The sequence below is a fragment of the Triturus cristatus genome, chromosome 5_1 (genome assembly GCF_964204655.1).
Source record: "Triturus cristatus chromosome 5_1, aTriCri1.1, whole genome shotgun sequence".
NCBI lineage: Eukaryota > Metazoa > Chordata > Amphibia > Caudata > Salamandridae > Triturus > Triturus cristatus.
The window spans coordinates 525,325,554-525,346,814 of NC_140587.1; positions in this window are offsets into that span (position 1 = coordinate 525,325,554).

Genomic DNA, 21,261 nt, shown 5'->3' on the forward strand with positions numbered 1-21,261 from the left:
CATTTAATTTTTTAAAGTACATGTCCAAATTTTCAAATACAATGCACCCTGCCTTAGGAGCTGTTTAGGGTCTACCCTGGAGTGACTTATATCTATTAAAAAGCAAGGTTTAGGCCTGGAAAAAGGGTTTATTTTGTCAGGTTGATAAGGAAGTTTCAAATCCACACACACAGGCTGCAATGGCAGGCATGAAGAGATTTGTGTCTTATACCATATAGTAGGGTTCATAGGTTAATGTGCCAATTTTGATTTTTAATTAATCCAACATGTTTTTAGAGGTTAGAACACATGCACCAGAGCCTCATCAGAAGGGTCTGTTCTTGGCCTTGACTTCTGTCCTTGACCTCCACTTTGGAATCATCCAATTGGAGTTTTCCCTCCTTCAACATCGAGAGACTTGAATATCCCCCCAGAGCAAATGCTCGTACCGAGGACCTGTGCAATACTTGTCTGCAATTGACAAGCCCATCTTCAAATCCAGCTTATAGCCTGACCCGCTGATGAACTCATCAATGAGCTTTTTTTAAAAAATAAGATGCAACTAAGTCAGAAAGTATACTTTCACTGGAATTAACCTGGTCTCTGTATCTGACCCGCGCTCCATCATGGCTGGCCTTGTCTAATGACTTTAACCGAGTCTTGTGCAACCAGATACCCATGTTTGGTGCTTTATGATTTTAGGTGTTATTATTTTAAATGTTGATAAATCATATCTCTGGTTCCCACATCTGATTTTTGTTGTTGTGGTGTCTATCTGTTCATAAAGATTTACTACATCTTGTGATGAATTGGAGTAGGATTTTTATTTGCTTGTTGTCGTCTTTGTAACTGTTTTGATACTGCTAAATACTTAACACATTTCTCCTAAGTAAATCTTTTCTGCTCTGTGCTAAAGCTACCAAGGGTTGAGCTCATGTTTAAATTATTAAGACCTAACTAGACCTGACATGGAATTTTGAAATTGTTACTTGGTGAGGACCCACCACCTCTCCGACTAATAATCCACATTCTCCTATAGAGACTCACTCTTCTCATGTTGTGGGAGAAAACATATCCTGTAAAGTTACAAAGTAATTGCTTTTAGCCTGCACAGCTGTATGAGGTATATTCCCACTGTTGTCAGTAGTACTGAATCCACAACGATGAAAATTGCATAGCGAGCAGCTACAGATATCTCACACATTGAATACATTTATATACAAAAACATTGCATGGTACTTATAATGTGTCATTTCTGAATTTTACAAACTTTCTTAATTTTACAAAGGGTCTTCCTGTAGATCTGGAATATTTATTAGGATGTTCTTGAAAGCACAATTAATTTGATTATATATGCCACCAGGCACATATTTTTGTTGAATAAATGACACTGTATTATAGATCCAGTAAAGTGCCTGAAAATGGCAGATGCAAAACACAAGATAATGTTAAATAAATGGTTGTTACTTTTTGTTTTGACATTTTCAACTTCTTAGGGAGTGGCAATAATGCCTCTGTGGTCACCATGAGTAAATCTAGGAGTGGAAATGTTTATTGTATTTTCGCTTGTGACTTTCCTAACTAGTTTTTTTTTTAATGCATTAGGAATTAAATCACATACCCCTACCTATACCTAAATGGTCCTTATTCCAATTGTAGTTCTTTATTTAAAAATTTTTTATTAGATTTTCAAATATTACCACTTTGAAAACAATTACAACTGCATAAATCAGAATCAAATCAAATCAAATCAGATATTTGTTTGTTAAGCACAACTACTCACCTGTAAGGGTCTCAAGGCGCTAGGGAGTGGGGGGGGGGGGGGTTTGCAGGTTCAAGTACATCAAGGAGGGGGTCAGTCGAAGAGACAGGTTTTGAGGTTTCTTGCAAAGATGGGGAGAGATGTTATCTGACTGAGGTGGAGCGGAAGGTCGTTCCAGGCTCTGGCCGCGCGGAAGGAGAAGGAGCGGCCTCCCGATCTGGTCTTTCTGGTGCAAGGGACCAGGGCATAGGAGAGCTGAGCTGATCGTAGGGTCCTTTGGGGTGCGTGGAATTTGAGTCGGCTATTCAGGTAAGCTGGTCCGGTGTCGTGGAGGGCCTTGTGAGCGTGGGTTAGCATCTTGAAGGTGACTCTAGCTTCGATGGGGAGCCAGTGGAGTGTGCGCAGGTGTTGGGAGATATGGCAGTGTCTTGGCAGGTTGAGGACCAGTCTTAATACATTAAACTGATATCAATATTTTTTATGCTACATTTTGGTTTTCACTATGGGGGTGATTAGGATGGCAGGCGCACACCTTAGCGGTAACGGGACCGCCCGCCAGCCATGCGGCAGTCCTGCCACCCCAATCATGATGCGACCGCCACCGCGGCGGTGGCATCAGGCATCTTCAACATTGTGGCGGGTGCTGCTGGCTGCAGCATCCGCCAAAATGGTGAAGATGCCATGTTGTACATTGCCATGCACAGCATGGCAGGCACCACACGGTGCCTGCCACCTTGTGCATGGCAATGTAGGGGGGTACCATAGGCAGCTAGCAGTGGCGATCCACCCGCCATCCTAATCAACACCATAGTTTGTTAATTCAACTGTTTATTTCAAAACTAAATATTATTCTATTCTATATTTTTGTAATAGAAATTATTTAACGCTAGATATTTTTGTAAGATGATTTAGTAATTTTGGTATTTTAATTATAAGTATATGGGTTATGGTATTTTGGTAGTCAATATTTTGTCCTAGATATACTGGTAGGTCGACATTTCTGTTGTTGTTGTTCAGGACTTCAATCAGTTTTGTGTATTCTATCAAATGGCACCAAAGTTATTAAGGATTCCCAAAGGGAGGTGATGTAGCCACTGCGCTGTAATATATGTTTATATTAATATATGTATGTGTCTTGGTTTTATTTTGAAATAATTTCTATATAGCTTTAGGACATTTTTGGATATATAATATATACATTTCTACAAATATATCTCAAGATAGATAGATAGATAGATAGATAGATAGATAGATAGATAGATAGATAGATAGATAGATAGATAGATAGATAGATAGATAGATAGATAGATAGATAGATAGATAGATAGATAGATGGATGGATGGATAAATAGATGGATGGATGGATGGATGGATGGATGGATGGATGGATGGATGGATGGATGGATGGATGGATGGATGGATGGATGGATGGATAGATAGATAGATAGATAGATAGATAGATAGATAGATAGATAGATAGATAGATAGATAGATAGATAGATAGATAGATAGATAGATAGATAGATAGATAGATAGATAGATAGATAGATAGATAGACAGAATATGTAAAGTATTTAGGCAGCACACAAGCAATAATAAAGTGAAAACACAACACAAAAAAAATGACACACCAATTTAGAAAATATAGTAAAACTGTATTACATTAAATTATTTGACTGGTGGTCGTCACTGTAGTGCAAAGATCCAGTCAGGTATAGTGGACGGTCAATGTTGGAGCATTGGTGGTCACAATGGGCTGTGATTGCCGTATTGTGAAGTGCAGTCCTTGCAATGCTGGTCATCACTGGCGGTCACCGTACCACAAAGAGTTGGGTCCACTGAAGCTTTACTTAGGTGGTCGCTGTGGGAGCAAGATCTCGATGCAAATGAGTCCAATTAAAATCCAAAACAAAGAGGAAAGTCCTTCTGTGTAGGACTATATATCAGCCTTAAGTTTAGGACCCACCCCAACACTTTTTGACTTTCCCCTTACCAGTCTTCACACATTTACAAAATTGAAAAATAATCCGTTTTGCTATGTGACATGCTAAGTATCATGCAGAGTTGTTAAATGGATCAAAGGTTTTAGGAAAACAAAACATGTTTTTCATTGGTTTATGCGATCTAGCTGTAACTACAATAGAGCTTCCACTCGCCATATCCATATATATTGTGAAATGTTTTACGTTCACTCTGTAATTACACATACCTCACACTTATCACCTAATAATATATGACGTGCTCCGCTGCCCTTTGTGGCCAGGTCTATGGTATATAGATGTCTATTATTATTATTATTATTATTGTTCTACATTATTTTTAGTATTTCCTTGCTTTGCCTCACTTGTCTTTCCAAAAGACCTCTCAAACCGAGATTATGTTATTGCTTGGTCAAATGCCCATTAGATACCAGGCTGTGATGACTGCCTGCCATCCTCATTGAACCCTGGCTACATCTTCTTCAAAATGAGCCAGACATGTTTTGCTGTTTGATGAAACAAAGACAATTTTATTTGAGGAAAGGCAAAATGTGAGAAGCGTTTGGCTAATGCTTCAAAGCCAGGGCAACTGAATAAACCACCAACACATACAGCACTGTATGTGGATGAATACACAGAAACAATGTACACTACCTGGTACCATGACAATAAAATAACTTCTTTTTTGCAATTGATGTACAATTGATGTACTTATAAATGATGCCGGCAGACACACCATCTGAAATCTTATAAATAAAAGGCATTTTTTCAAACATTTTGTCTGTCAGTGCAATAAATCTCTTTTTTTCACGACAGGCATTATAAACAGTTGCCATGGCAGCAAGGGCAACAGTTCAGTCTAATTTAGATCATAGAACCCCTTCTAAACCAATAAAATTGCAAAAGGCACAGATAAATGCACATCCACTGATCAGCATTACATGGCCGTCATTTTTTAAACCACATCATTATAACTGCAGCGGGCTCCATTTGTATGCACCCGACAAACAGTCGGGAAGGATATGCGCATTAAATTCCAAAACGGATTTCTGTTTGCAATCTTTATTCGCCCTCTGATATAATCCCTCGGTTCATGTGACTGCAGCAACATCCTCCACGAAATGCGCCCTCCCTTTGACACAACTGTCACACCTTATAGCTGTCTGATTTTTTTGTGAACTTCTTAAACTCCAGTTTTCGAAAAATGGGTGTTTTCTTTTGTAAAACCGCCGGGACCACATGCAAATCAAGGAAGATAATAACTTAAGGTGCCCGGCGTCAACTTGAATGTTTCATCGTTGGACACACTGCATGTGAAAATAGCCATCAAAATGGCTCTGTCCAATGGGAACGCACAAGCACACGTGAAAGTTCTCTGAGCTCGAGGTGGTTTTTCACAATTTTGTTGCAAAGATCTGGTGAACAGTTTACACCAGGATTGAGTTGAGCAGCTAAATATGGTCACTGAGTCGGATTTGCCAGGAAGGCGTCTTTGCTGCAGCTGAGGTGTGCAGGGTGAGCGCGGCCAGCCTGATGAGACTCTAAGCATGCCGGGAAAAGAGTGGGGGATGCTGCTGGAAAGAAAATGAAAGGTGATGAGATACTATTTCATGCATAATGCATGGCGGGAAACGTGGCTGCATAAAAAGGCAGTCATTTCGACAAGGCAGGGCTGCAATCATGCGCCTTATCTTCCTAAAGAAAGGAGAGGCTGCCCCCGTCAAAGCCATGGGGTCTGAAACACAGTTCCACATGAAACCTGGAGGTTTTCAAGCACCGACAAACAACAAGCCTTAACTGGGCGTAAAAAGTCTGGCTTGCACTTTTTTTAATTATGCAGATAATTCTTAAGGACGACTCAACTTCCAATAATTGATTAAAAGCTTAGACTTAACAAAGAGGGCTGGTGCTTCGTGACAGTGGCATTGGCGACGGTGCGTGCGTAAGTGTGTGTGCAGGTATGGGCTTGTGTTTGTATGGGGGGGGGGTGGGAGTAGGCTATCGGAATCTCATTGACATAGCAGATGGGCTATATGGCATTTTTCAAGATGTGATGAGAAAATGCCATTTGAAATCATTCATGCGCATTTTCTTGCGGCAAAATTTGGGATAAAAATTGCCGTGGTAGACGGGCTTGAAAAACATAACGTGAGCTATTGATGCCATAAAATATAATTTGACTGCTTTTTTTTGGGTAGTTTGTGTTTGTGGTTTGTGTGTTTGCCGGTGCGCAGGGTTAGGGTATGTAGCAGAAGAGTTATGTAGTTGCGATGTTGATTATTCTTGTGGGTTTTAATTTAAATAAAAATTAGAGCCTTCCAAAGCGGGCCATTAATGTTTGTTCGGATGGTAAATACCACAAATATTACACAAATACACCCTCTCTTCCTGGTTTGTATGGGAACACAGGCCAGGCTGACAAATCTCTGCTGAGTGTAAGAGGTCTTCGGGTTTTCATTTTCTATTGAGCGGACTTCTGGGGCTCAGTCATTAAGAGTGTAAGGGGTCACATCAAACTCTGGATATTGTAGGCCAATCATTCGTTGCCGCATGTATAGATACCCATACTGAACAATGATGTGTGTTTGACGACGGCATAGGCAGTTTGTCAGCCAGCCTCTTTTAGGCAGTTTTTCATCCTTTCTCTCTGTTGCAATCAACACATGCTATTCTTTCCTGCAAATCTGGCTCTCATCTTGATCTGTGTCCACCGGTCATATTCAGTAAGGCCCTTGAAATAATGAATCCGATCACTAATCACATACTAAATGCCTCACTCTCTCTGGCAGTAGTCCCAGCGCCCTGGAAAGTGGCAGTAGACAAGCCTCTCTTGAAAAAACCTTTGGCCAATATTTCGATGCTGGCCAACTTTAGACCTATCTCGTTACTTCCTGCTCTAAGCCAAATGTTGGAAAAGCTGGGAAATTATCAATCGACAACTTTTTGGGAAAATACTAAGTATCTCACCCTCTTCAATCAGGTTTTAGGTCCAGACACTCTACAGAATCAGCTCTGCTGGAGGTTTCTGATAAAACAAAGAGGACGCTGGATAGTGCCATAACGCTGTCTTGATCCTTTTGGATTTATCAGCAGCGCTCGATACAACCTCTCATTTGATACTCCTTCAGGGTCTCTCTGAAATTGGCATCACTGGTAAGACTTAGTCCTGGCTTAAGTCTCTTGTTGCAGAGAGAAAACAATTGGTCTCTATTAGGCAGTTTTCATTGAAAGGGAACGTACTAACATTTGGTGTTCCGCAGGGCTCCTCGCTTAGCTCTTCTTTAAAAAAAATAATATTTTTTTAAGCTTGCAGATGCATAACACACATCATAGGTCAATGTAGCAGTTTCGAAAGCATTGTCGTCCCTCTAACCCCGTCAGTTCTTATATCTCCCTTTCAACATTATTTAGTTAAGCAATTCAAACTATCCAGGCTCGAGCCACCTCGTTCTGCATGCCTCGTTTCATTTACATCTTGCAACATTTCAAATCCCTCTGTACTCCACCCACCTTTTCCATATTTTGCCCCACTTCTCTGGGCATACCCAGCTGCTTAGACTACTTTTTCAGCAGCTCCACACTAATCACGGTCCTTCTTCCAGTCTATGATCCTAGGGGGTTGTGCTTCTAGCCATGCCCTAGCTATGTTCCTTTTGGTAATTACAGAGGCCAGCTGTAACCACAGCCTGGTGTATCTCGGCCACTTGGTCTCCCCCCTAGTAATACATAGTATTTGCCATCTGGCATTTAGTGGGACCAACTGTCTTGTGACTTCTGACATCACCTGTGTGATCCTGCTCCAATATTTCTGCAACCCCGTGCAGCCTCAAGGCATAGGGTAAAATGTTCCCTCCTCACTACATCCGCTCATGCATTTGTTTGAGTCGCACTTACCCATTTTATATAGTCTTGTTCAAGTTGTGTATGACTTATGCAGAATTCGAAGTTGTATAAGGTGGAATCGTACTTTCATTGCTACTTCTCTAGTACTTTGTATAGCCTCCTCCTAGTCGTCGTATCCTAGTGTCCCTACATCTCTCTCCTATGCCACTCTCAGGGCCCGAGTGACTCCGTTGCGTTATTCATAATGTTTTGGTATATGAGGGAGGTGGCTTTTGCGGTTCTTGGGTCTTGGAGTATTCTATCTTCTAGTGGCACATATTCGGGTATTTGTTCTCCCGCCGACATGTGTGCTTTAATGGCATGTTGTACTTGCATGAATCAAAACTGTTTAGTGACTGTTATTTGATAGTCTGCTAGCAGAGTTCGGATATCTACCATTTTCTGACCTTTCCAGACATCACCTACGTACTCAATACCTAGTAGTGCCCACGTGTGAAAGCTCCGTAGCCCGCACACCTCTCTTAGTAGGTCGCTATTCCACAGAGGTGTTCGCTCCGTGAGTTTGCTTACCTTCCCAGGAATTTAGTCGCCTCCCTCCAAAGTCGTATAGTGGTTTGTGGATGTTTTGGCAGTTTGCTCGTGTGGCTCTTACTATATAGGGTATCTAGATATCCTTTCTGGTCCATCGAGTGGTGATCCATTCAGTATGCTTTCTCCTCCCTGCCTGTGAAGACCCAGTCATTAAGAGTGACAAGTTGTGCGGCCCAATAGTATTTACAGATATCCGGGACTGCCAGCTCCGCTTCATAGACGCCTCTCTATAACTTGTGTAGCGCAATTCTAGAATTCCCTCCATTCCATAACTGTCTTACTAGTGAGTCTACTTTACGAAAAAACTCTGCAGGGATTGTGTATGGGGTATTTTGAAGGATATAAAGAAGGCGTGGTAGTGTCATCATCTTAAAAAGGGCTACTCTACCCATTAGTGAGAGCAGCAGCATTCTCCAATGTGTAACATTCTTCCGTAGTCTATGCAGCTGGGGGAATAGGTTGTCCTCTAGAAATTCTGCATGATATCACAATGCCCAAGTATTTAAATGTGTCCCTGACCTCTATTACACTCCTACTTGGAGGCATTGTTGGTGTTTCACCTGTCAATGTGAAGGTAAGAGATTTAGCCCAATTGATCTTGTAGCCGGAGTAGCTCCCAAATAGTTGAAATATATGAAGAGTGCAGTGAATAGTAGATCTGGGCTCAGTGGTGTTTAGGATTATGTCATCGGCATACAGTGAGATTTGTTCTTCCCATTTTCCCCCCATCGGTATGCCTCTTACAAGTGGATCCCTTCTGATCCATGCCACTAGGGGCTCTAGTGCTAATGCAAAGAGCATGGGCGAGAGCAGTTATCCCTGCCTTGTATCCTTATTCAGAATGACCTGGCTGGAAACCACTCCATTCACCCTCACTCTGGCCAATGGTCCCATGTAGAGCAGCTGCACCCAGGTACAGAATCTAGGGCTGAACCGTTTCAGCACCTTAAAGTTTAATGCCACTCTATACTATCGAAATCCATACGAGCGTCTAGGGACAACAGCAGGGGGTTAAGGTTAGGCTTGTTTTTGGTCACCAGTAGGACTCTGTAAAGTCACCACAGGTGTTTCGATGTGGCATAAAGCCGGATTGGTCAGGCTGGACTAACGCGGTCATGACTTTGGTGAGTCTAGTTGCCAGGACCTTGGCCAGTACCTTTGCTTCACCGTTTAGTAAGGAGATCGGCCTATAGAAGGAACAGTCCTCCTGTGGTTCACCTCGTTTCGGAATCGCTACCATCATGGCCAATCTTTGATCTTACGGAAGTTCTCCTCGGTCCAGTGATTCCTTAAACATTTCTAGCATGTGAGGGGTTATCAGGGTCACAATTCCTTAATAGAGTTCGACCGGTATGCCGTTGGGGGCGGCCGTCGGGCCTCATTGTAGAGCCCTTATTGCACAATCTATTTCTTCTAGAGTGAATTCGTCATTTAGGATGTCTCTATCTTCTTGTGACAGTTCTGGGTGATTTGCGTCTCTGAGGAATTCGGTGCATTTCGTTTTAGTTCTTGTTGAGGAGGGTTCATATAAATGCTGACAGTATTGTGCAAAGGCTGCAGCTATGTTATCATACGTTTTGCAGGTTGCTCCATCAGGGCTGTTTATTTTTAATACCCAGTTTCTTTCTTTGTCCCTGTTCTCCAGCCATGCCATTAGCTTGGTGGCCTTATCTCCTATTTCATATAGTCTCATCTGAGATGCTTTGGCATAGTCCCTAGCCCTTCCTTCTGCTATATTGCACATTTTCTCTTGCTTTAGACAAAGTCAGTGATTCATTTGTGGGTCTACTCTACCAGATTCCCCAGCCGCTGCCTCCAATTTAGCGAGGTCTTTCAAGCGCTTCATATTGAAGTTGCCACTCTTTCCTCTGCCCCCCTGCTAGTGCCTGCACATGTCCCCTTATGACTGTTTTATAAGCTTCCCATAGCACACTGGGCGAATCCAGAGTCCCCAAGTTATCCAGGAAGTATTGTTCTGTCCGGTCTCTGATTTTATCCATAATCTTTTTATCTTTGACCAGTCAAGGGTCTATGTGTGGCGACAGAACATTGCTTTTAAGTGATCCTATCATTCGCACCACAACTGAGGAGTGATCCGATATACCTCTTGCCCTGTGTAGTGTCTCCCTGAATTTGTTATCCATGCCAGAGTGTGTTTGAACATAGTCCAGCCGTGAGTACCCTCTGTGTGATGCCAAGAAAAAGGTGTATTGCTTGGCTAGGGGATAATGTTCTCGCCACAAGTCCACCAGCCCAAGGGATGCTACGAATGTCCTCAGGACATTGTTTCCTGAGTCCCTCCCTGTACTTGACAGTCTATCCCTGTAGGGATCCATTACTGCGTTGAGGTCGCCACCCAGTATCAATACTCTGTGAGGGAGCTCCAAGAGTAGTGTGCTTAAGTCAGGCATTGTATTCTGGTACATTTTAAGTGGCACGTATACTGAGGACAGATTGACGACCTGACCCTCCCATATTCCAGTAATGGTCACATACCTTCCTAGATGATCCTGCCATGGTTTCTGGGGTGTAAATGCTAAAGCCGTTCTAATACGTATTCCCACTCCCCAAGAGCCAGTGGTGAATCCAGAATGCACCACTAATTTGTACCCAAATCTCTCTAGGGCTTTGTATGTGCTTCCCAGCAAGTGTGTTTCTTTTAGTCATGTCATGTCATGTCTGGGCAATATTTTTGGACATATTGCATCACCATCGTGCGTTTAACTCTGTTCCTTAGGCCATTAACATTCCATGTCATGAACACCAGACTGCTCCATGTGAGGCGGGGTCTAACGGGTAGTGTTGGTGGGACCAAGTCAGTGGTCTGTGTACATATAGGTTTCTCTTAGCGGTATTCTTACATGTGCTGCTTTTGCTGCGTTGATAGTGATTTGGGGAATGATACCATTGTCCCCCTTCACCCCACCCCCTTTCTTGACATGCTTCAAAGTTGTACATCTGCTGTATTTAGAAATAAACTTGACAACATCTAACCCCCTGCTTTGTAACTCTCCCCCCCTGCTACCCTGCATGGTGGCCCCAGAACTTCCCACCCCCCTAAATTGCAGAGCACCTGTCGCACCAAAACGGAACTAACAAACATCAGGGGGGCTTAAGCCATGTGTTTGCCCACCCTCGAGCCCGCCTGGTCCCCCATAATATGGCTGTGGGGCTTAGTATGCAACATACAGGGGAATGATCCCATGCCTTCACATGAGATCTGCAATCATTGTATTAGCGGCAAGTACAAATAATATGCTTATCTTCTTCTCAAGAGTCCATCCTCTACACCAGTCTCTTGAGCTTGAGTTATTCATCAATACTATGTGGTCCTGGTAGTCGCTCCATGTCTCTTAGTTATTGATCACAGACTTTCCATTACCATTAGTCGTCTAGACTTGCCCAAGAGTCACAGAGCCGAGGGGACTACTGACCCACATCAGCAGGCACATGCGTCGCTTGGCTAGCCGCTGTAATACTGCTTCTGTGTGTACGTCGTTGTCGTCCCACCTTTCACCACAAATCAAGCCACTCCCAGGCTTCCTACAGGGAGGAGAATCTCCACACTTTACCTTCCGTCATTACTCAAAGCGTTGATGGGAACAGCATAGAGTATTTGATCTCTTTGGCTCTCAAGGCCTTCTTGATGTCAAGAAAAGTTTGTTGTGCTTGCTGCACCTTTATAGTAAAGTCCGGGAAGAAGGTGATAATTGCATTGTCTATTTTGAGTGGTGGCGCATTGTTGGTGGCTTGCAGGATTACATCTCTGTCCCCGTAGTTGAAGATCCAGGCAATGAAGGGACGAGGTGGTGCCCCAGGTCTTGGTGGAGTGCCTGGGACTCTGTGGGCTCTCTCAATTGAGAAATATTTGGACAATCCCTTTGGTTTGAGCGATTTTAAAATTAGGTCTTCTACATACAGGCCTACTGCTGGCCCCTCCGCCCTCTCCGGGACTCCAATACTGCAGCGGCCTTCCTGATCCTCCAGCCACGCTTCCAGAACTTTGTTTGTGGCAGTAAGGCTTGAACTTTTTCCTGAAGTGTCTTACTGTTCATCACTAGCGCAGTCGTGACTTCCTCTACCTCTTTCACTCAGCCACTCATATTTCTTAGGTCTGCTCTGATCAACATAACTTCCATAGTCACAGTGTCAATTTTCCCAGCCTGATCCGACTGCACTCCTTGCAGTGACATCATTTTGTCATTTCGGGAGGGTTCTGTCGCTGTTGCGAGTGGCAAGGAGGGGAGGGTGAGGCCTGTCTCTGCCAATTGACTATGCACTGACTCCTTTGGCAATGTGTATCTGTACAATTATGGCCACTGTGGGGTCCCTTTCCTCCAGTCATAGTTATTTCTCCTGCCGCAAACACGGCAGGAGAGGGGCAGTCTTATGGCAGTACTCTCCGCTTCCTGCCCAGACCGCTCTACGTGCCTGGCTGCCTGTTGGGGATCCTACCGGCGACTCCCCGGGTAGCCCCTACCCCTGGTTAACCCAGCAGCTTATGTCTCCAGGTTGTGAGCCCAGAAAGCTGCAGGGGACCCCGTATCTGTTCGAAGGGAAGTCCTCTGTCACTCCACACACTCTGTGTTAATCTCTCTGTTCCCCACTTACAGCTCTATGGTGGTGTTTCTTTTTCTTCAGGGCTGCATGCCTCAGATAGGCTTGGATTAGGCAGTTCCTCCAAGCACTTTCAGTCCCCACGGTGCACAGACCCTCGACCCACTGGTGTTGGCCCCTACTCCAGGTTCTTGCCTAGTCTTGTCTCGGCATGCCTCTCCAGACGGCACTCACTTCATGCCGATCGTGGCCAGGGGCCGCTGGTCATTGCAGCTTCTTGCAGCTGTTAACAGTTTGTCTCCTCCTTAGAGACGTGCTGGTGCTATGCCCGCGATGCAGGCTTCAGGGTGGCCGGGTGCAGCTCAGTCGATCTTATGTTTGGCAGTATTGAGGGAGGGTTGGGCCCTTGATTAGCCACACATCAGGATGCAGCCCTCAATGTACAGGGTGAGCCAAACACTTAGACCTTCTTGATTTAATGTCCATATGGCCCCACTGGTATCACTGATTAGCTCTGTTGGCATTTCAACTAACTCCTACGCTGATCACACTCAATTGATTTTATCCTTGGACAAAAATTCCCTTGGGTCAGAACACAATGTTAAGAAATGTTTTACTGACATTATTCACAGGGGTGGAAATCAATCATCTGAAATGAAATACAAACAAAACAGAAATACTCTTGTTTGGGAAGCACAGTTTGTTCTCCCTCATAATGTGGTGGCCCGACTTGGTGCTGCCCTCCACTTCCTGATTAGGTGGCCAGAAATAAGGAGTAACATTTGAAATGTGTTGTCTTTTCGGCCACAATCCTTGTCAGTTGCTGGCACATGTTTTGCCATAACTAAATCACATTTTTATTTTCTCTCTTTGGCCGCAAGGAAAACAGTAGCCTTTGCACTTTTTAACCTCTAGGTTGTACTACTGTAACAGCCTTTATTTAGGCATCTCTAAGCAATTTCTTCACAGGCTCCAGGTTGTCCAGAACTTGTGCTCAGACATCTCAGACATAACCCAGAGAGTTGCATTGGCTGCCTATTCATATGAAGGCTCTTTTTAAAACTCTGGTTCTCGTTTTTCTATGATACGGACCCCACATATTTATCTGATCACTTTTGTCACTATAGGACACAGATCTTCAAATTAGAATCTGTTGAAGCTTCCTACCTTCAGGTTAAAATCTATAGGAGGCACATCTCATGCTGCTTTGGTTTCCAAGACTTGGAATTAACCTCCTGGTTCTTTTCGACTGATGACTAATGACGCCATTTGTAAAACCTGGTTGGTCTATGCCCCGAATGCACTGTGTCTTTGTCCAATCTAACTCGCATTTGCTCAGTGTTCTTATTTCTTTCTGTCTTCTTTGCTTACTTTATTTTTAAGTGTTTTAGACTGGTTCATTTTTTGCAATCTAGAATTGAGGAATGGTGTTCAGTGTGAGTGACCATGCGCTTTACAAGTACCGTTTTCAATCGTTCATTCATCATTTTGTCCCAGGATGTAACTCAGCACAATGCCTGAAAACAATTTGGGAGGTGGAAGCAAAATCTTCTGAGGGCATCTTAAAGTGGTCATCGGAGCACAAATCGTGTTTTAGGTTTGGTTTATTTCATGAAGGACCCTCTTTCTGGTAAAGGGATCAGATATTATTGTAACACCTGTGATTTACAGACGTGAACAGTATGTGCTTAACAGCGAACAACTAAAGTACAGTCTTTTTGGAGCAAAGCCAGCAAAATATTACAGCACATTGTAGAACACTTGAGTGGAATCCTGGAGAAAAAATAGACTATGTTCAAATTGACAGTCACACTCCTATTAGAATGGAATGATGTCACTGAACTTCACCAGAAAACCACATATAAAATATCAAATGTTTTGATTACTGTGCAGGGCATGCACAGAGTGGAGTGGAACCTAAGCAATTTTCCACTGACAAGCTTTGTAAAGTGCATTGTTGTGTCCACGAAGCCTGTGTTAGACCTGTCAGCCCTTAGGGTGGCCTTCCTCCAACCCTTTTGCCTGTTCCCCTCTATTTTTGCTGAAAATAGTTTTTGTGGCCTCAGGACTCCGTGTACTTTACCACTTCTAACTTACTCCCTTAAAAATTGTAAAATTGGTTTAAACCTGATTCATATGCTTAACTTACTTATAAGTCCCTTGTAGATTGGCATGCCATATACCCATGGCCCATAAATTAAATGCTACTAGTGGGCCTGCAGCACTTATTGTGCCACTCACTGAAGTAGCACCTTAACACACGTCCCAGGCCTGTGATGGCAATCTGAATTTAGTTTTAAACTGCCAATTCGACGTGGAAATAGTGTCTCCTTGCCATGCCTGAAACTCCCTTTTTATTACATATAAGTCATCCAATGCACCCAGGCACTAGGTAGCCCATAGGCCTGGGTGCATTGTAATTAAAAGGCTGGCCATGTACTTTTAAGTTTCACATGTCCTGTTAGTGAAAACCTCCTACATTCTTTTTTTCATTGCTGTGAGGCCTACATGTCCAATAGGAAAACATTGGGTTGCTAACTTTTGATTGGGGCAGATAAGGATTTCAGGAGATTGTAAAATATATTTTATTACAATTTTCAAATAAACAGTTCTACATCACCAGACATGAAAGGGCAGGTGTGGGTGCATGGCAATGGTTACCGACATATATGCCAAACATAAAGAAAGAAAGAAAAGATACAGAAAGGTTGAAGTTAGAACATCAAGTTAGAGCTGATGCACCATCTCACAGTATTGCCCCACCATGGAGGCATAAAGCTGGAAACACAACCATAGGCAGTAACTCATCGGTAGGATCCCCTTCCATATACATTTCATAGATATTGAGCAAACAGGCAAATACTACTCACACATCCAGTCCACATCAATTTAAGCAACAGAAACAGGGTCAGGGGAAAATGTGGGCACACCAGCATCTGGTGAAGGTATTGCAGAAACCACCTCCTTTGCTGAAATCTGCCCCTGGGTATCTATTTTGGAATAAGGTTGGGGCTGTTGACAGATTTTCAGCTCGCTGTCAATTGCTGTCAGGAAAGAATAAGTGCCAAATCTGCAAACCTGTCTGCCACTTTCCAAGCCGCGCTTCGAGTATGGGAATGGAAGACTGCACCAGACAGTACCCACACTCCTAAGCTGTCAGCCTGGGTGATACTACGTCTAGCCCAAAATGAGTTGCAGCCCTCCTATGTCTTCTGCAGGATGCCGCTGACACAAATCCATTCTAGGAATTGGCGGTCTCAGAGCAGCAGTCTGAGGTCTCTACGCTGGTCCAGTCAGTGGGAGGATGGAGGAAGACACCCTCATAGAAAGTGCCACAGACGGCACCGTGGCCGATCTCGAAGCATAACCCCCTCCTGATGCACCACAACAGAAGCAAATTTCACAGTCTCCCTTCAACTACGGAGCCTCCATCTTGCCTTCAAAAAGAAGGCACCCATCATGGCCTCCTCAGCTCCCTGCAGGTCTGGAGCTTCAACTCCCGCTTTCATTATCCCCAACAACAAGGTGTCGGCAATCTGGAGGCAACCGAGCTGGCGTCCAACACTGGGTGTGGTGGCCAGGAGAGACTGGGGGTTCACAGGGCGGTGAGGAGTTCACACAGCTGACTGCTTGAAGCATGCCGGATAACTCCATCCCCCCAGGTTACCAAAATTGTCATGTAACATAGTGTAACAACCAATGTTCTTGTGTCTGTGAGAAGGAGAGAGCAAAGCAGCTGTATATCTAATTTGATATGGTGCTTCAGCTCTCTTCCGTAGCACTGCTGCACAAAGAGGCTGCCTAACGTTACCTACACACCTTTGCACCATTTTGCAATGCAGTATCTGTCATTTCTGGAATTGGTTTTGTACTGGAAGGGTACCATTCCTGTACAAAATACTTTGGGGTCTATTACGATGGTGGATGAACAAGGTCTGCCCGCCACCATAACGGTATGCCAGACCGTCTGCCAGAGGTGCAGCGGTCCCGCTGTGGCCATTAGGATGCCACCACCACCGCCACCGTGGCGGTGGCATCCCCCATCCACAACATTGTGGCGGGCCCGCCACAATGCTGTGGATGCACAGCGTGGTGCCTGCCACCTTTTCCATGCCAATGTATGGGGGTACCATAGGTACCCCCCATGTGCACCCCCCACACCCCCAACACTCTGGGGGCCAGCAACAGGCCTCCAATAGCAGAAACCACATGGCGGCAACACCACCATGGAAAGGCAAGTCTCCGCAGGCATTGTAATATGGATGGCGGTGTCTTGCAGACACGCCACCACATTGTGGCAGTTTTCTGCCCGGTCGATGAGTCGACCGGCAGAAAAGCGGTGGACGGTCTTCCAGTCTGCCGCGGGACCCCAGCCATCCTAATGTGGCGTGGTGCCAATCATGGCAGGATGGCGGGCAGATCGCCCCCGCTGGGCCGGCGGTGGCGATCCGCCCACCATCATAATGGACAAACTTTAAAACATTTTCAACTTTGAATGTGTACTGTACTGTGCACCACGAATGCAAACTTGGTTAAGTTTGGATTAATAAAAACATTTATCATTTTTAACTCCAGCCTTGGAGAGATTTATCTTTTTGATGCAAAGCAATATCTTCAAATGTTAGTAGACAGGGCTTTACATCAAAAACCATGTATTGGACAAGGTACGCCCCATTGATGCAAAGAAACAAATAGCTGAACTAGAGCAATTAAAGTTTATAGTGGAAAGAAAACCCCATATAAAAATGTTGCACCATTTGCATCACTTTAGTGACAGAAATCCAGGACAAAGTGCTAGTACATCTGCTCACATGTGTCTTGTTGCTAGCCTCTGGATGCCTATTAGATGTCGGAGTGGAGGGGGAATGCAGTTGTGGGTCCAGGAGAAGGAGGAACCTAGAACTGTGTATGTTTATTAGATGCCCACTTCAAGCAAAGGTGAATCAATGGTAGAGAGTGCAAAGATGTGTCCTTTCCTAATGTTCAGAAAACATGTAGTTAATAAATTGCACAAACTGAATGTGCAAAACACTGGAACAACTCAATGCCTTAAAAGGGGATTGAGGAAGGTGTGAGGGGAAGCAAAGTTGGATGACAGGAGTCTGGGAGGAATTTCAAGGTATCTCTCAAGGAAGGAACACTACTTGATACCAAATTATTTAAACTGGCGGAAACCTGCTTAACAAACCTGCAACTAAACAATCAATAACTAAACATTTAGCAGACAGGCAAAATTTCCAACATCACCATCCCACACACAAGCAGAAAAAGGCCACATCATCCTCACAAGTAATAAAGAACCCCCGAATGCAACAACATCATGTAGAAGCAGGGACTAGCTGGGTACATCCCATATTGTCCAAAACCTGCTATTCAAGTCGATGCCTGGTCCAGATGGCAAGATGAACAGGTGTATCTCACAACCAACCACCTCAAATTCCAAAGAAATCCACAACATCATTGAGCAGTGTTACTATAGTTGTATCAGGTACAAGAACACTGACATTTGTGACAGGGATCTCTTTCCTCTATAATGACTTACCAACAGGAGTAGTATATCCAAGCAAAATATAGTCATTATCATTGCGGTTGTTAAGGTTTCGGAGCACCGGAGAGATCAAATCTGCAATTATACTGTGGTAAAGGATGCAGAGCAAGCAAAGAGTGTGCCAATATGAGTAAGTATAAAAGAACTTGCCAACTCATGATTTCAGATGAAAGTCTATGTCTGTCTCTATGACTTTGATGTTATCCTCCTTTTGATGGTTCATTCTCGGGCTATCATGGCATTACCAGCTCCATCCTCTCTCTTTCCAGAGTTGTACAGATGATTGAGTGTCAGTGGCACAATCACAATTTACTGTGTTGATCCTTGATTAACACACATGAACCGAGGGTGTGTTGTGTCCATGTTTTCCAAACCCATTGTGTCAAAGGCGTCCAGATCTACTGGTCTGTGAAAATCTCTTTTTGATAGCATTGTGGCTGATTCCGGCAAACCACTTATGATGTCCCTCTTATGTAGGGATGCTGATGCACCAGCAATTACTTTTTCTGTATAGTTGTCTGTTGATATATTTATCCAATGGGACTTGTACAACAATGGGTGATTCTGTTTCTTATCCATGAATATCAAATGATAAACCTATTGATGCCACAAAACAACCTATATTTAGGATTGCAGGATCTGATTTTGATGTAACTCTGGAAAGAATCCTGTAGACTCCTTCAAATTCTAGGGGTGGTTTTAAATTCTATTTTGTAAGTTCTGGAGTGACACATACAGAAAAATACTATGATATCTCCTTTCTCCACTTCCTCAAGAACTCCCCAAAAACTCACACTGTTACACTGATTCCTGTCTTCTATGTCTATCAATTTCTTGTATAGAAGCCAATCTTCTAACACAAGATATGGGCCTTTGTGTATTTGCTCTAGCTGATGTTCTAACACAGATATTCTCTTTGTGGAGTCCAACTCAGATAATAGAGGTTAGTTCCCTCATCAATGTTTCAAGGATAATTTCTGTCATGTCTGTAGTGGGAGCTGAATCCGTTCTTGAATGTCCTGCAAAAACCTCTATGAAGAGAAGCTGTCTGTGTGGCTTCTCCTTTGACATTAGGTACTGGAGGTTAGTAATATGCTGGTGTGTTCAAGTGAGGGAGCGTCAAACGCATTGCAGGTACCAATAGTGACACCAATAGTATAGAATGTTTGTGCTCCTTATGCACAGTTTTGTAATCTGCCAGCTCTATGTAACAGCAAATAAAGAAGCAAGTGAATCCCTGCTTCTCACCCCTCATTGCATTCACAATACATTAATACAGTTGTGGCTCCACCGAGAGAACAAACCCTTGTATTCTGAAGTCCTGGAATTAATTCTGCTCTCAACACTATCTTGTGTTCCCAACAGAAATACCAAATTTATTTCGCTTAGGTTAAAAGCAGTAGTGATTTCTATATGATACCGCTGAGAATCTGTCTAGTTGAATCAATGTGTTGGAATTTTACAATAAGGACTTGAAGCTCATGAGGGCATTCATGCCAGCTAACATTTCCAAAGAGTTTATGTGGAGTGATTGTTCCTCTATGGACCATTTTCCTCCTGTTTCCTGATTGCCTATTCGGGCTTCCAGGTCCTGGTTGCTCGTGTCTGATTCTATGACAAAGTCTGGGACATTTCTGGAGATGGCTTTGCCATTCCAAGCTTCCAGATTCCTCAGCCACCATATTAATTCCTCCCGAACCTCTTGAGATAGGGGAACAGAGTCTCCGAACCAGAGACTTTTCCTTAGACTCAGAGGGCCCGATTCACAGAACTAACTTAAGACAAAATCCTAAACTTACTACCATTTTGGTATTCACAGAATGCACTTACTGCTTTTGGTATTCACAGAATGCACTTACTACTTTTGGTATTCACAGAATGGATTTACGACTACTAACTTTACGTCCGCACTCGGGCTGGAAATTCCGGCCCGGAGGCGGAGCTTCCGGCCCAGAGGTGGAGCTTCCGGCCCAGAGGCGGGGCTTCCGGGCCAGAGGCGGAGCTTCTGGGCCAGAGGTGGAGATTTTGGCCATGGCTAAATCTCCGCCACTGGCCGGAATCCCCACCTCCGGGCCAGAAGCCCCGCCTCCGGTCCGGAAGCTCCGCCTCCAGGCTGGAAGCCCAGCCTCCAGGCCGCAAGCTCCGCCTCTGGGCCGGAATTTCCGGCCCGAGTGCGGACGTAAAGTTAGTAGTCGTAAATCCATTCTGTGAATACCAAAAGTAGTAAGTGCATTCTGTGAATACCAAAAGTAGTAAGTGCATTCTGTGAATTCCAAAAGTAGTAAGTTTAGGATTTTGTCTTAAGTTAATTCTGTGAATCGGGCCCAGAGCATTTAGTCTCTGTAGCCCCCTGTAGTGAAGTTGGCCTGGAGAGATTGCTTGGATAGATGTGATAGGAGACCCAAGACCCTTGCGAGGTAGAACTGAATCTTTCTTTAGGACTGTTCTTACCTCCTTTTTTATTTTTTGCACGTTTTTGTGTTTTAACACTAACTGGAATAGAATGGAATCCAATTGGAAACCCAGAAACTCTAATTTCTGTGTCAGGATCATGACTGATTTTTCCGTATTCACTATGAAACCTAGACCCTCTAAGAGTTCTGTTGTCCATGAAAGATGTTTTAAAAGCTCTGATCTCTCTTGTGACATGATGAGAATGTCATCTAAATATATAATAAGGTGAATCCCAGTGTCTCTGAGATGACTGACTGCTGGACGAAGTACCTTGGTGAAGCACCATGGGGCCGAGGACAGACCGAAGGGAAGGCAGAGGAATTGGTAAGTTACGCCTCTCCATGTAAAACATAGGTACTTCTGGCTGTCCCGGTCCATGGGTATTGTAAAGCAGGCATCCTTGAGTTCTAGTTTTACCAGCCAATCTTTGGCTGGTAAAATGTCTCTCAAGAGGTGGATCTCTTCAATTTTGAAGTATCTGTAGCCTAAGAACTTGTTTAGTTCCTTCAGGTTTATGACAGGTCGCCAACTCTTGTCTTTTTTCTTCA